Source organism: Prionailurus viverrinus, chromosome A1 (genome assembly GCF_022837055.1).
Source record: "Prionailurus viverrinus isolate Anna chromosome A1, UM_Priviv_1.0, whole genome shotgun sequence".
NCBI classification, from domain to species: Eukaryota; Metazoa; Chordata; class Mammalia; order Carnivora; family Felidae; genus Prionailurus; species Prionailurus viverrinus.
In genome coordinates, this window is record NC_062561.1 from 16,613,930 (window position 1) to 16,621,426 (window position 7,497).

The window sequence follows — 7,497 nt, forward strand, 5'->3', positions numbered from 1 at the left end:
TGAAAATTCCCCATCATAAAACTCAAGAGAAGCATTTTGTGTTAGATAGATAGATATAGATGACAGAGAGAGAGAGAGAGAGAGAGAGAGAGAGAGAGAGAAAGTAGGTAAGTAAATCCAATATAGCAGCACAAGGAGAGATCTGATGAGCACACATTCAAAAAAATTTGTATGATAATATAGAGGGATAATTTTATTGACTCCACAAAACATGACGGTGCTCAAAGCACTTAATGGTCAATTTTAATTATATTAAAAGGAAGAACAAATTAAAATATATCACAAAAGATGATAAAGCAGACTAAAACTAAGGACCCATTTTAGTCAATTGATCAGATAACAGAGCAGATCAGAGAATACAGATCAGGCTGTGTTCTATATTTTAGGCATGGTACTTGACATTTAGGCTTGTCACTATTTGTAGAAACGATCCACATAAATTGTTTTCATTTGTATTTAAAACAAAACAAAACAAAACAAACACACAAACTGTTCATACTAGCTGGTAGAATCTTAGAACAAGCAAAGAAGTTGGAAATGCACAGGTCCTATTTTTTTCAATATTGTTCTTAAAGAAAATGACTTGCAAATGGTAAATATCAGAACAAAGCCAAATATTTGGGAATTGAGAGATTTTGGATAAATTAGCATTCGGTAAATGATCCCTGGTGCAAACATTTTAACTTTATCTCTAAAATACTCGTGAAGATAGAAGGAGGTACTCACCCCATCATCAATAACTATGAACTCATTAAAAGAATAAGAATCTTGGAAAATTTTCTACAGAGAGAGAGAGAGAGAGAGAGAGAGAGAGAGAGAACGGAAGGAAGGCATGGTATAAGACTGAAAAGTGACAGAGATGAAGCAAATTTCCCAGACCAAAAAAGTCTTTACAAAACTACTTTAGCTGTAATCTATTATCAGTCCACTTATTTCACAGATGTCAAGTTTGTATTAACCACATAAGTGTGTCTTCATTTCTTGATATTAAAAATTCTTAGTGTTATCTTGTTGGTTTAGAGAATGCTGTCTGGAATTCATCATTCCTGACACATCATTACAGAGGAAAATATTATGGTTACTGTGGTGGGCTGAATAACAACCCCCAAATAGGACCATGTCTTAATCCCTGGAACCTGTGAATATTACCTTATACGGCAAAAAGGACTTGATAGCTGTGATGAAATGAAAGATTTGGGGATAGGGAGATTATTCCGGCTTATCCAGATGATCCCAGTATAATCACAAGGCTCCTTATAAGAGGGAGGCACAGAGTCAAAGTAAGAGGAGAGGTAATGCAATGACAGAATCAGAGACTGGAGTGATGTGCTTTGAGGATAGAAGGGGCCACAATCAAGGAATGCAGGCATCCACTAGAAGCTGAAAAAGTCAGAAAGTAGATTCTCTCCTCAAAGCCTCCAGAAGGATCCAGCCTTACTGTCACCCCAACTCCTACCCAGTGAGACTGATTTCGGACTCCTGATCATGAGAACTATAGAGGAGGTTTTTATAAATGTGTGTTGTCACTAAGTTTGTGGTAATATTTACAGCAGCAGTAGGAAATTAATATGATCGGGGAGCCTGGGTGGCTCAGTAGGTTAAGTGTCCCACATCTTGGTTTCAGCTCAGGTCATGATCTCACAGTTCATGGGATTGAGCCCCGTGTCGGGCTCCTCGCTATTAGAGCAGCACCTGCTTGGGATTCTCTCCCTCTCTCAATAAATAAATAAAGATTTTAAAAAATCTTAAAATTTCCTCAATATATTAATAATTATATCAGCTCTTTATATGTTTAAATATATCACTACTGTTAATTCATGCAAAGTTGTTTTGGTGTTTTGTTTGTTTTGTTTTGTTATTTGTTTTTCAGTTATAGATCCCTCCCCTGGGGCAGAGCATGGCTTTAAAGAAAGGCATTAATTGCTTCTTTTCTAGTTACACTGATTCTAATTTCGCAGCTTCCTGTCTCTCCCTGAGGACCTCTTTTGATGTCAATACATACTTCTTGTGATTCTTGTTCCTGTCATTATTAAAGTTTCTGGGTTAAATTTTATATTTTTTCCTGATGATCATTCCCAGATTCTCCTAGTTTATCCATATTCTTAGCTTATTATCTTACCATGAGTTTTCATGTCTTCCCATGTTTTTATGGAAAAATTGATAATTATAATCACTTTTCCAGGTGCTTCTGGGCCAATACCATTCTTTCGGAAAGTTACTTCAGTGATTTCTTCTCAGCTGCCATAAAAATGACTTTACCGCTGATTTGACAATTCAATACCAACAATCTTATCATTTCCTAAGAGTTGCTTTCCTGAATCTATGTAGCAACTACGAAAATATTTCCACATTTTTCTGTTTAAGTGAAAAATGCATTGTGTATTTTTATCTCTATTTCTTTAATCATATAAGAAAAATATACAGAGATGTGATGTTTATGCCTAAATTATCATTGTGTGTGTGTGTGTTTATTTTTCATTCTTGTAATTAGAAAAAAATTGGAATTGGGTTTCTTGAGTAATTATTCCTGATCTATGTTTTCAGATTCTCTCACTCAGGTGGGAATTGAATAAAAAAAGCAAACTTCAAAAACTAATTGAATAGGGCATAATAAGATCCAATTAATTTTCTCAGAAAATAATTTTTCTATGAACTGCTCTGCTTTAGATATTATGACTGTTCCTCAAATCCAAGATTAGCATCTTGGTGTTTTATATAGACAGTTACATCAAATTAATTTGTTTTGAATTGATACATGAAATGGTTTATAAGTGGAAAAGAAATTTAACAATTATAGTAGCATTTGTTTTTAAAAATGTGAGAAATAAATCTGCATCCAAATAAAAATAAAAATGCTCCACATCATTCATTTGTCTCCCTTTCTTCAATTCTGGATGGTTAAATTATTTTGTTGGAATGGAATAGTTTATGGGTTTTTAAAAAATTTTTGTAATGTTTTATTTATTTTTGAGGGAGAGAGAGAGAGAGAGAGAGAGCAAGTGGGGGAGGGGCAGAGAGAGAGGGAGACTGAATCGGAAGCAGGCTCCAGGCTCTGAGCTGTCAACACAGAGCCCGACGCGGGGCTCGAACCCACTGGTGGTGAGATCATGACCTGAGCTGAAGTCGGACGTTTAACCTGCCGAGTTACCCAGGTGCCCCTGGAATAGAATAATTTAAATGACAAAGGTACATGAAAATACTTTACTGAAAGTTGCTCTTCATATTTGCTATTGCAACATGTTACCCAGTCTCATAACTCCTGAGTCCTTTATCTGCTCTGTTTTTAAATAGACTTCTCATATTCTAATAATACAAAACACGATACTTATTTACTATGGTAAAATGTAAGAATATTATGACTATATCTCCAAACATCGTACTAGACTAAAACTCAACATTTGTATGGTTTTGTTGAGTCATACATCCTTGTGTCTGGTGTATAATAGAACCTCAATTAACGCGAGATGAATAAATGAGTGGGTATGTACTACTGAGAGCCAAACTATGTTATAGACACTGAGAATAGAGCAATGAACAAAATAGACAACATCTTTCCTTGTGCGGTTGACATTCTAGGGACTGAGGTCAACAGTGCCCTAGATAGTCCTCAACAACAAAAGAAACTTTGGATCTTTTAATGTTAATGTAAGGAGAGAAAACAGGATGATACACTAATAACTGTGTTAGTTTTAAAATTCAGAGAAGAACTCACTGGGGTGTTGATCTTTAAAGCTGATCCGTGAATGATAAAGAGCAAAATGTCTTGGAAGCACGTTTTGAACAGAAGACACGGCAAGTGCAAAGGCCTTTGACAAAAAGCAAGAATCGGGTGATGAAAGCATGCTAGAAGGGTTGGGATAAGGTATCAAGAAAGACCTATGAGTAAGCAGACACCAGAAGGATAATATCAGGAGTGAGTGAAACATTTCAGATAAAGAAACCAGCCTAAAGGAAAAAGAGACAAGTAGTGTGTTTGGAACATAGCATATTTAAGGATATGGCCCCAAAATGAGACTGGGTAATCAAGTAATGGTCAGATGCTGAAAACATTCTACTTCGTGTTAAAGTTTGGACTTTATTCTGAGGAAAGTGTGAAGATATTGAAGGACTTCAAGCAAGGTTAAAAAAAATCGTAAGAAAGACTTCTGCTTCAGAAGACAGAGATAGCCCAACAAGGCTGAACACTTCCAGAAAATAATTACTCTATTAAAGTCAAAACCACAGGAAAAAAAAATGGCTCCATCACCAACCCTGACAACAAAGGCTAAGTAAGAACTAGGATTTCTACCCTAGCCAGAAGATAAAAAGCAGTGTAATCCCCAGCTGTGGTGGAGGCAAAAGCATCATGGCTTTCACCAACTGGAAGAGGTAGTGAGAAGAACCCCCCCAAACGCCAGAAGAGATCCTTCCAACTCTCATATTCCCTGGTTCTTTCCTATGTTAGGGAGAGAACATTTTCCCCTGCCTGTCTTGCTTCTTCTAGCTAGTCTAAGAATTAAATTGGAATGAGACAAATTAACAGGAGAAAATCAAATTCAATTGCGTACATACAGGGAATTCACATAGACATGAGATTCCAAAGACAGTCAGGTAAATGAAGTATATATATCATCCTGAACCAAGAAGGAAGTTGGGGTCTGGGACTTCAAAAGCATGGGAAACAATGTACAGGAAGATGAAAAAGAGTAAATGTTTGGTGAACAGATGTTTTCTGGGCCATACAGAAACAATGGGGTATGAGGAGGAATTTTAACACACAGATTTTGCTAAGTTCCTCCTCATCCACCATACCTAGTTCATATTATCTATGGTGATTATGTGGTTATCTATGGTGATTGCTCTTTTCCTGGAGCAAGTCCTCTCTCTGAATCCTTTTAGGCAGTTAGGGGAAAGGTCAAAACTTTTTCCTGAGTCTTTGAAGCCTTGATTATTTTTAGCTTAAAATAATCTGCATGCCAACATGGCATATCTTGGGTGGCCTACCATTGGCTCCTAACCTGCAAACTAACCAGTTCACAGTCTAAGCCATACCTACTTCAAGTCCACTAATCTCCTCCTTGTCTTCCATCATAATCTGCACAACTTTTGATAATATTCTTAGGTTTAAACTTTTGCATACCCTGCTACAAATAAAGTTATTTCCTTTGAGAACAGATTAGGAGCTATTGGTTTTACGGCCTGCTTCTCCAAGGCAAAAGCCCTAAGCAGGGCTCTGGAGTTGGGTGGGGCGGGGGGAGGGGGGGGGGTGGGACAATGGCAAGCTTCTTTCTGAGTGACACCTCTACTCTGGGAGCTCAGTGTAGGGATGGGCAGCAGCCAGATGTCTTGTGGGTCGTCTCTGCTGGTGTCAAACCGTCACAAGCTGGGGCATCGGTAATTGGAGCCCAGCATTCTCAGTATGCTGTAATCAAGGCAGAGCCTCCCTTTCACAAGTGTGGGCTGTGTGGAAGAAGAGAGCCCCCATCTTGGGCTGCACTAGCCAGGGCAATGGATGGCTAGGGGCAAGATGAAGATCCACGGGACTCCTCCTCCCCAGAAGGTAACTGTCAGAATGGGAGATGGGGGAGGGGCAGGACAAGAGCCGGGTTCCTGGCGTAGCGGTGGAGTCTCTGCCTTGTTGAGCCGGGAGGGGGAAGGAGGATCTTGGTTCAAATACCAAACTTTTTTTTCTTAGGTTTATTTATTTATTTTGAGAGAGAGCTGGAGCATGTGAGGGAAGGAACAGAGGAGGGGTAGAGAGAGAGAGGGAGAAAGAGAGAATCCCAATCCCAACCACAAAGGGCTATATCCCAGATCTTAGGAACCTGTGAGATTTTGACTTGAGTAGAAACCAAGAGTCAGACGTGTACCCCAATGAGCCACCCAGGTGCCCCCAAATAGCAGACTCCTGCTTTTCTTACACACTCTTAGGTTATCTTGAATAGAGTTTTCTTCATTTCTTGTCTGTCCTTAGAACAAACCTTTTCAGAGTCTTCAAGTGGTTGTTCTTAAAATAATCTTCATCAATTTCACTGGGGAGCAAGTCAATGGGAGTTCCTCACATTTCAGCACTCACTGTCTTGCTGTAAAACTCATCACCAATGCATTAATTCTTACAACTGTATGTGAATCCACAAGTATCTCAAAATAAAGGCTTATTTAAAAAAATCAAAGGCTAACATACAAGCAGTTATGCAGTATAATTATCCAGTCCATTTCTCTGTTTCTAAGAAAGCTTTAAGTAGACAAGCAAACTAATTTTCCCCTTCTAGAGTCTCAGAAAAGAAAAAAAATCTCTTTCCATTTTTTGCAATATGTCTATATACTGCAAATAGCTATCTGGTAGGATGAATAGAGTTGGTATCATAGTTTATTGATGATGGGCTAGAGGAGAGAGTTAAAATATATATTTGCTGACCCTTGAACAATACAAGGGTTGCAGACAATGACACCTGCTGTCCAAACTCCATGTGTAACTTTAGACTGTCCCCAAATTAACTGTATAATAGCCTGCTGTTGACCAGAAGACTTACTGATAACATAAGAAGTCAATTAACATATTTTGTATATGTGCTATATACTATATATTTACAATGCAGTGAACTAAAGAAAATGTTAAGAAAATCGTAAAGAGAAAATATAGTACTAAACCATATTTATCGAAAAAAATCCGTGTATAAGTGAATGAACCCACACTGTTCAAACCCCTGTAGTTCAAGGTCAAGCGTATTCACTGAACACCCAGAAATTAGAATTCTCATCAATTGTTTGTCAAGTGAATTACTAAATGTCCAACTAAAGAACAGAATAAGTCAGGTTAGTAGTGATGATGTTGCTTCTCGGTTTTTCTTCACTGCCACTTCTTATTCCTCCTAATCGCTCACACTGCCCCATTTAAAACTCATTTAAAATGTCACCAGCAGGGCATTGTGCCAAGGTCACAGGCACATTCAGTAGGGACACTGCTGAAAAGGTTATCATGGTCTGGCAATAGTAGAAGTGCTATTTTGTAGATTTTTATTCAGTGCCTCTGTGTGCCTATGACAATCTGTTTTTCAAGGACTCTTATTTCTTTTCTTTCTTTCTTTCTTTCTCTTTCTTTCTTTCTTTCTTCTCTTTCTTTCCTTCTTTCTTTCTTTCTTTCTTCTTTCTTCTTTCTTCTTTCTTCTTTCTTTTTGTCTTTTGGTCAGAGAGCTGAAGGCTTAGAAAGGTGAAGAAAAGTGCAAAGTGGCACCTCAGACCGTGTGAGTGCAGCCTGGCACCTGGAGCAAGCAGGAGGAGCCCAGCTGTGGTCTGGACAGGAGCCTCTGGGACTTGCTAACTGTTGCCTAATCAAAATGTAGAAGCCTGGGGTGCCTGCGTGGCTCCGTCCCTTAAGCATTGGCTCAGGTCATGATCTCTGAGTTTGTGGGTTTGACCCCCCCTTCCCCCCGCATCGGGCTCTGTGCTGACAGCTCAGAGCCTGGAGCCTGCTTCGGATTCTGTGTCTCTCCCTCTCTGCCCCTTCCCCATTTGCAC